This window comes from Propithecus coquereli, unplaced genomic scaffold (genome assembly GCF_000956105.1).
Source record: "Propithecus coquereli isolate 6110/MARCELLA unplaced genomic scaffold, Pcoq_1.0 Scaffold756, whole genome shotgun sequence".
NCBI classification, from domain to species: Eukaryota; Metazoa; Chordata; class Mammalia; order Primates; family Indriidae; genus Propithecus; species Propithecus coquereli.
The window spans coordinates 868696-878324 of record NW_012153685.1 but is presented as its reverse complement, the minus strand read 5'-3'; the positions used below and the strand labels follow the sequence as shown (position 1 = coordinate 878324).

The following is a 9629-nucleotide window of genomic DNA, read 5'->3' as shown; positions in this document are numbered from 1 at the left end:
TGAAATGTATTTCTTAAATAATAAGACTTGAAAGTCAAAATTACTCCTTGGTCCATGGAACGCAGAATGGATGCTGTGTCAGCAGCATGAAAACAACATTCATCTCCTTGCATGTCTCCAACAGACCGGGTGCATTGTCAATGAGCAGTAATCTTTTAAAAGGAATCTTTTTTTTGAGCAGTAGAGCTCAACAGTGGGCTTAAATAGTCAGTAAACTATGTTGTGAACAGATGTGCTATCATCCAGGCTTTGTTGTTTCATTTCTAGAGCACAGGCGAATAGATTTATAATTCTTAAGGGTCCTAAAATTTTTAAAGTGGTAAATGAGCACTGGCTTCAACTTAAAGTCACCAGCTGCATTAGCTTCTAACAAGAGAGTCAGCCTGTCCTTTGAATCTTTGAAGCCAGGCATTGACTTCTCCTCTCTAGCTACTAAAGAATTACATGGCATCTTCTTCCAATATAAGGCTCTTTCTTCTACATTGAAAATCTGTTGTTTAGTGTAGCCACCTTCATCAATGATCTCAGCTAGATCTTCTGGGTAACTTGCTGCGGCTTCTCCATCAACACTCGCTGCTTCACCTTGCGCCTTTATGTTATGGGGACAGCTTCTTTCCTTAAACTTCATTAACCAGCCTCTGCTAGCTTCAAATTTTTTTTTTTCTGAAGCCTTCTTACCTCTCTCAGCCTTCACATAACTGAAGAGAGTTAGGGTCTGGATTAGACATCAGTTTGCGGAGATGCTGTCACTGGTTTGATCTTCTATCCAGACCACTAAAACCTTTCCCATATCAGCAATAAGGATATTTTGCTCTATTATTATTCATGTGTTCACTAGAGGAGCACTTTTCATTTCCTTCAAGAACTTCTCCTTTGCATTCACGACGTGGCTAACTAGCATGAAAGGCCTGGCTTCGGCGTAGCTCTGCCTTCAACAGGCCTTCCTCACTAACCTTAATCATTTCTAGTTTTTATTCAAAATGAGAGACATGCAACTCTTCCTTTCACTCGAACACTTAGAGATAATTGTAGTGTTATTACTTGGCCTAATTTCAATATTGTTGTGTCTCAGGGAATAGAGAGGCACAAGCAGTCAAAACACACACATTTATTGATAAGTTTGTTATCTTACATGAGCATGGTTTATGGCAGCCCCAATCACAATACTAACACCAAAGATCACCGATCATGGATCACCTTAGCAGATATAATAATAATGAAAAAGTTTGAAATATTGAGAGAATTACCAAAATGTCAGACAGAAACACCAAGTGAGCACATGGTTTTGGAAAAATGTCCATGACAGACTCACTTAACACAGGGTTGCCACAAACCCTCAATTTGTAAAAGTGCAATATCTGTGGAGCACAATGAGATCAAGCACAATAAAACGAGGCCTGTCCATTTAGAAGGAGGCTCTTAGAGCTGCGGTTCATAAAACTTACGAGTGAGTATTTTTTAAAACCGAATAAGTGCTACACAATGATAAGCATTAATATTATTTGAACTAGTGGCACTGTGATCACAGTGCTGTCGATGTCTCCGTCGGAAATTTCTAGCTGCAAGACTTCTCCATGGGTACAACTACGAGAAAAATTGGGATCAGGTTGCTAATTGTTTTTAACATGGCAGGTTTTCCAAAGTCACTTGAGTCTTTTTATGTCTTTCATAACAATGACATAATGAGTGATCAAGTAAAAGCTTGATAAATGTTTAGAAATTGAAATAATTGAAGTGAGAGAAGTTCTGAAGAATCCTGGACTCAAAAATGATTTACTCAGACAAGGAGATAAAAGGGAATCACTTTACTTCCTCAAAGAGATAAGAGAGGTTCTGCCAAAAGCTACAACATAGCCCCTGTGTTTCCGGAACTGGGAATCGCTGGGCATAGACAGTGTGAAGAAGGGATATTAGAACTCAAGTTGTAATTCCAAAAATCATACTTTACGAAGCACAGACTGAAGAAACAGACCACTGCTTTCCTTGTAGGGGCAGTGGAAAAGAGTTTCCTTAGGTTTTGGAAAGGTGACTTCTTTCCAGCTCTATTAATTCCTTTTTGTTTTTTCCAGTTTTAAAGCAGTCACTGTTTATTAACTGAGCAGATTACAAAAATAATCACGGTAGACACTTAGTTTGTTCTTCTAACAAGCCTGTTGATCGGGTCTTCCCTGTTGCCAGTATCTCCACCTTCTACAAAATGGGTTCTTTTTCTTCATTCCCCTCTTGGAGATGATAAGTTGAAGGGCCACAGGAGGTTATTTGCTTCTGTGAAGCATTTTCCAGCAGTACAGATCTCAGGAATCAGACCCTCCATGCAGACGATGCCATAGTTACCCAGAGATCGAGCAATCACAGGGCTACCTGTCAACGCAATTTCTTCTTTATTTTGCCATAACTGCACTTATAGATTAGTTTATTTACTACTTCAGGTTTGGGTGCCCCATGCAATATAATGGAAGCCTTGCTGAGCTTACCAAAGTTTCCATTGAAGATCTGGAAGGGGCGGAGAAGCCGCAACACCTTTTGGACCTTTGGGCTCACACATTCGATACCTCTGATCCTGACGACAGATGCCAATGTGGGTTCTGCAGGTCCATAGCAGCTGCAGCTTTTCTTGCCATCCTGGCCATTCCAGCCTCAGCTCTGTACATCTGCCTGTGTGCCTTGTGACAACACTGAGCCTTTTCATAGATAAGCTCCCTCCTTGCTTTTCAAAGCATCTCTGGGGCAAACTTCTTTCTCAGGCACTTGATCTCCAGCTCTGTGAAATTCCTTCTTCTTTTCTTAAGGGTTTCTGGCATGGCAGGAACCTCCTTTGTCTTCTCTTCGACACCCTCCGTGGCTCCAGCCAGAAAAGAGGCGGCCCTGTTAATTCCTGTCACTCTGCTGCGGAATGAGAAATCATACCAACGGTGAATCACAATAGCTCTGTCTGGAGGATACCTTCAGCCTAGAACTCTTGCTGCCCTCTGCCAACTGTAGGACTTAGCCAGGGGTCAGCTCTGGACAGAGAAGACACACAGCCTGTGCCCCTGCCCCTGCTCTCACCCCCACCCCTGTCATCTCATGAGCATCTCTCCTGGCCTCCACACAGAGACCTTGTCCGGATTTAACCACTTCATAAGCCTTTACCTCTGCCTCTGAGTGTATTTACCTCCAAATGTCCCCGGAACACTCTTTGAGTAGGTTTTCGCTGTCCTTTGTCTCTGCTTCTACCCTGAAGCTGATCTTGGTAAGCGGGATGACCTGTTAAGATACATCTTGTCTGGACAGCTCTAACTTCTGGGAGCCTCACAATGACTAGAGGGTTTGATGCCGCCATTTATTCCAACCATTGTTCACCTTCAGGGGCCAGGGGTCAGGGAGGTGCATGGGGATCTCAGGAGCTACTGCCAAGTGAGCAGTCGTGTCATTAGTTAACTTTAGAAAGCCTAAGGACACAAATATACTCCTTGCCTGGTGACTCAAGCCACCAGAGTGGTAGCAGGTGTGTTACAGATAAAGGGAACCTACTGGCAAGATGTCTGTCAGGCTGGAGAAAACGGGAGCAGAGGCACAGCTGAGCAGGTAAGTGAGGATGCTGAGGTGTGCACACAGGCAGTTTTTCTCCAGGGCGAGACATGGCTAAGAAATACTGCTCTAAGAGGGGGGAGAATATTGTATGATACACAAGGACCTTATGTGAGTCCCAAAATGCTGAACAAGTGATAGTGAGAAAAGAACAGGACTGTTATTTTCTGACCCTGGGCCACAAAGTCCTGTGATTTCACTGTGTCTGCTTTAATAAACAGAAAGTGAAGATGTAACAGACCCTGTGACACTGAGCTCTTTCCAGGACTCAAAACAAAATCTCTGTTTTGGTTTTTTTTTCCCCAGAGAACAGGCTGGGTCAGAGCATCTGAATTTAAATTACATCCATCCTCTTCTCTGTGCAGGTGACCAATTGTCCTTAACTTCTTGAGTGGTTTTCCCTGGGGGAGTAGTGTGGGCAGGGAGGAGATGCAAACACCTGCAGAATCACATGGACCCACATTCACCCTTCCCTTCTCACCCGACTCCCTCTGGGAAGGGGCCTGGTAGCATCAGAGATGTGGGCAGAGCCACCAGGACATAGTAGCTGGCACACAGGGTGAAGATTTTTAGGGCAGGGGTGAGACTATTTTTAGTCTTCCATTTTCTCTGCCTTCAAATTTCCCCCTAGAGAAGCATTTGGGTGGTAAGACTGGTGGGCTGAGCTGGGCTGTCAGGTGCACTCTGCGCTTCTGAGGCGGGTAGGGAGGGCTCCCTGCTCTGGACAGCCCGGTCCCAGGGGCTTGGGAGCCAGTGGTGCCGCAGTATCTCTCCGGCTTCAGGAAGCAGGAAGCAGACTTGATTCAGGCTAGGAGTGACCTTGTGTTCCATCTTTCAGGAACCTCAGGAGCGCTGTGCAGAGCCAGCAGAGGGGTGCACACCCCAGGAAACGCCCCAGGGAGTCACAGGGGCCCTGTGCGGAGGCAGAGAGGTGGAAAGGGGTGATCGGAGAAGCGTAGAGGAACCCTGTGAGCTTTAGGCTTAAGTCAGCTGACAGAGCGGGGGCTTCTCCTCCTCCCTTCAAAATGAGACTATTCCTGGGGTCAAGAAGAAAAAGTCCCCAATTATTTGATATCAGCAGCTATGAGTATGGGAAAATTGGGAGGTGGCAGTGTTTGTTTTTTATTAATAAGTTACCATGGCCATTTTGGGAATGTCATTAAATATCTATCTAAGATACAATTTTTACTGACTGATGCATGTGCCATAATTAACTTAACCCATTGTCTTTTAAATTTTTTCTAATAGAAATAATTGTGGGATAAACTTCTACGTATATATATGTTCCCCCATCACTGAACTGAGATTCCTGGGTCAAAAATGGCATGTTTTGAAGATTTTGGGTATATTTTTGTAAATTGTTTTCTAGAATATTGTGCTAATGAATGCTCCCAGCAGCAAGGCAGAAGATAAGTTTGTTCTTGCGACTTTCTCAGGATGCGGAGTTGGGGGAGGAGTAACATGCGCCAATCCTGGCTCCCTGGGAATGGCGTTTATGGGGTGAGGTGGAGAGGTTATCCAGCCTCCTGTAGGGGGGCCATTACCCCCAACGGAAGAAGGAATTGAGGTCACACTAGCTGTACCTACACATGGAAAGTACTTCCTTTCATTTACATGTCAACTTTCTTCCTGTAAGACAATGAGGAAATGGACTGCAAGCAGGAAATCAACCAGGAAAGAGCCAATGATGGACTAATAGCTCAAGTATGCTGTTCCGGGAGCTCCGGGAGAAGGACAGGGGGCATGTCCTCAGCACCTGGGTATAGTAACTGGTGCCAAGGCAACCTTCGCTCAGGTGAAATCAGCACACGGCCTATCCTCCCCTCTGTGGTGGACGGTCTCTCTTCCTTTCTTCATTCATTCTTTCCATCGTTCGACATTAATTGAGCACACAGTGTCAGGCGCTGTAAAAGAAAAGGGGGTCAAAAGGGAGAAGTTCCCAGTTTAGTGTCTTTTAGTAAAGTCAGGGGGTAGGCACAGACTGCAGACGTGCCACTGGGGAGTAGAGCAATTATCCCCACATGAATCTGGGAACAACATCCCAGAGGGGACACTTGAAATCTATGGTGGCCAAATCATCTTTGTCCAAGCAGAGAAAAAGAGAAAGGGCGTTCCAGAAACGCATGCGCCAAGGCACGGAGAAGTGAAGGCATCAGGCACGTTGGGATTGTGACTGCATAGACCGTGGTAGAGTGGGGACTGGGTGACCAAGAAGGGCAGAGCCACAGTGACAATGAGTGAGGCTGTAAAATGAGTCACTTTATATTGTAAAGTCCTTGGATTCCATTAAAAGGGCTTTAGCCTGTCTTGCAGGAATGGGGAGAACAGAGAATGTCTTAATAGATGGCATTTATGTCATCTGTATTTTTGTTATAAAAAGATACCCAGTGGCAGAGTAAATGGGCCGGAAAAGGGGAGTGAGCACTGCATTGGGAAGTGACTAAAGGCATGACATAAAGACATTACCACACATGGATTTTGTGGTTAAACACATTTCTCCAACAGAGGCAGAAGGAAGAAAGCATATGGCAGAAATGACCAGAGACTGAGGATGAGCTCATGGTGGACAGCGGTGAAGTTGGAAGCCAGGGTAGCCATCATTGCAGAGAATGAAACACAGCCAAGACCTTCCCAAATAGTAGAATAATGTCATTATTTTTCCCTTACCTATGACAGCTGACGGGCCAGTGTGATCTGTGGTCTTTCTGGGTCTTTTATTAAGTTTTCATCACTGTGCTGTCTTTGCAATCCACTGCCTCGGGGAACATTCGAGATTTGAATCTGAAAATGAGATTCACAAAATTAGATATTCTTCATATATATATATATATATATATATATATATATATATATATATAATTTTTTTCTTTCCCTGGCTCCACACTGACTTCAAACAGAGGGTTATGAAGGATGGGGTCTTTGAGTTATTTCATTTTCAGCTGTGAGAGAGCTCATTTTTGGCCTGTAAGCAAACATTTCAGAGATGACTCCCTGTTCTATTCCTTCTTATTTGCAAATAAATGTTCTTGGAAGGAAGAGCCTGCTTGGGTGGGCCTTAGGCCCAGGCTCTCAGAAAGTTAGGGGAGGGGCAAGATAACTTCGGAGGGTGTTCTGAGGGCAAAGAATCAACACAACATGGCTCAGGGAGACAGGCTGGAGAAAATGCAGTTAGGCAAGGAGCACAGGGCGGTCAGACCCAGGGGAAGTTCGGTGAGAGCCCTGGCAGTGCGAGGCCAGGAAGTGACCTTTTAGTTAATCAACTACTAAAGATGAGAGGACAAAGAAGAGACTCAGAAAACAGAAATGAGTGACAAAAGTCATCCTGTAAAAGAAACCCTAGTTCCTGTTCTCTCTTCTTATCCTACGATCTCTCGGCCACTGCTCTGCGTTACTGCACAGCTGGAGGAAAAGCGAAAACTGTAACTAATGACTTGAACATTTTCACGTGGGCGGAGGTTTGATATCCTGTAGATGCGACATCTGGCTCACCAGGTGAACTTTCTCCTTCTCATCAATGTCGGGGTGTCTCTGCAGCCGCATGGTACTTGATCGTCTTCTCTGCCAACAGCTTTGCCCCCTGGTGCGGCTTGGCCAGCAGCTTTAAGACATCACGTCTACCTCGTCGGCGACCCCTGGCCCCAACCCAAACCGACTGTGGGCCTCTGACAACTTCGCATTGTTCATTGCCTGGACTCCAGCCCCTTCCTCTAGCCAGCCTTGAGCTTTTTCTGACTTTAAATTCCTGCTCTCATCCTTGATTGCAATTAAGATTTTCCTTTTGGTCATGCTGGGTACACACCCGTGTAGTGCTGCTCCGTGAGCAGAGTTTGCAGTCACCTCCCAGATGATACTTGAGCACATCTCACCATTCCAGGGATGAGTTCCCAGAACCGAGATGGAAAAATTTCCAGGACCTGAGGATACAGGCAGGCCCCTACTGCTGACTCTTCCGAACTGTGAACATGCAGGTCATGCCACAACCCACTTAGCAAATATCTGAGTGTCCTTGGGGTTGTACCCTGAATGGATCACACTGATCTAAGATGTTCCAAAGGATGCAAAAAGCACAAGAGAAAGAAGGAAAGGTCTGGAGACTTGCGGAACAGAATGTCATAGAAATAAGAGTTTCTCTACCACTAGGAGTTCCACAGCTGAGATCCGCTTTCTTTCCCTTCCCACTCAATAGCCTCTCCTAGGTTGCCAAGCCAGCACAGACCCGTTTGTACAGATGTGACCCAGGCTCACTCCCTGAATGGAGCTTGTTAGAAAACTCAAGCAGTGAGCAGTTTCTCGAAGCTAAATGTCCATGGTTAACTCTATTTCCCCAAAACAGGTTAAATGATAGAGTAACACTAACAGAGATCAGTCTCTAGGAAATGTACAAGAAGTAAGCTTTTCTTTCGTTTTATTCAGATATAAATTTTCCCTTCACCAGACCCCTACGCATCTGATGCAGTGACCTAGAGATTGATGAGACTGAAATTGCCTGGTAAACAAGGTGACCTTGTTTTTAGGATTCCAGAAATTCCTGGTACTACAAAGCCTCCTAAGCCAGCGGTCCTCAACCTTTTTGGCACCAGGAACCGGTTTCATGGAAGACAATTTTTCCACAGAGTGGGGTGAGGTGGGGGGAATGGTTTCCAGATGATTCAAGCGCATTACATTTATTGTGCACTTTAGTTCTAGTATTATTACATTGTAATATATAACGAAATAATTATACAACTCACCATAATGCAGAATCTAATGCCACTGCTGGTCTGATGGGGTGGAGCTTATGCAGTGACAGGCGACGGGGAGAGCCTATAAATACAGATGGAGCTTCGCTGGCTGGCCTGCCACTCGCCTCCTGCTGTGCGGCCCGGTTCCTAACAGGCCTCAGACCAGTACCTTATATATAACATAAAGTATTTTATATATAACATATATATATGTGTGTTATATATGACATAAAATATTTTACATATGACATAAAATTTAGCAATTTAAAATTTACTATTTAAAATGATCAGTTTGTGGCATTAATTGCATTCATATTGTTGCGCAATCATCACCACCATCCATTTCCAGACCTGTTTCATCCTCCCAGACTGAAACTCAGCACCCCTCAAACACTAATTTTCCATCCATCCTCCCTCCTCCAAGTCCCTGGCCACCACCTTTCTCTTACACTTTCTTCTCTATGAATTTGACTACTCTCGATAGCTCAGATAAGTGGAATCATAGTCATCCTTTTGTGACTGGCTGATTTAATTGATGACTCCTAACCAACATTTTCCTTAATTTGTTTATGTCATATTGATCCAGACGTACTCTGGGTCGGATTGGGGTCCAAACATCCCTTTTCAACAACATAGTCCATTAGGAAATCAGCAAGTGCTTGTTGAATTCCTACCGTGTGTTCAGCAGAGGGTTGGGTGCCATGAAAAAAGAAGAATTTTGAAAAATACATAATTATCTCTGCCCTTAAGAAACTTCTAATTTTGTAGATCTGGAGACAAAGTGAGCACACATCAAATAGCAGTAAACAGCATAAACACATAAGCATGCAGACAGACACACATCTACTCACACATACGCGTCTGACTTCATTACTGTTCTGCAGTAACGAAGACTTCGGAACAGGTGGTCCTGGGAAAATTCCTGAAAAATCTAATCTATTTTAGGCACATCCAAGTGCATTTTGGGACATAGTATTTAGCCAATTGACTTTGGGAAATTCTTTACTTGGGTCAGTGGTTTGGGAAATGTTCATTTAAACATCTAAATAAATGTTAACTATCAGGGATTTTTTTTAAATGGGAAGTAGGAACTTAGCTCACACATCTCTCTCTCTTGATGTGTCTATTCACTTTAGATATTTTACTGAAGCCTGCTAAAAAGCAGTCAGCAATTTGCCATCTGTACTGAACAGCTGCAATTTCCTTCCTATTCTAGTGCAACATTTTATTATAGAGAAATTGGCATATTGTGTTTGCCACTTGCTTTTTGCATATCCCTGCTTGTGGCTAGACTAATCAGGGAAGGAGAAGTATCTCTATGTCCCAGCTCCTGGCTAG

At 44.1% G+C, this 9629-nt stretch overlaps 1 pseudogene; it reads right to left on the bottom strand.

The window, feature by feature from the left end:
- Nucleotides 1-2128: 2128 nt before the first annotated feature.
- On the bottom strand, nt 2129-7110 carry LOC105824655 (annotated as a pseudogene).
- Nucleotides 7111-9629: the final 2519 nt, after the last annotated feature.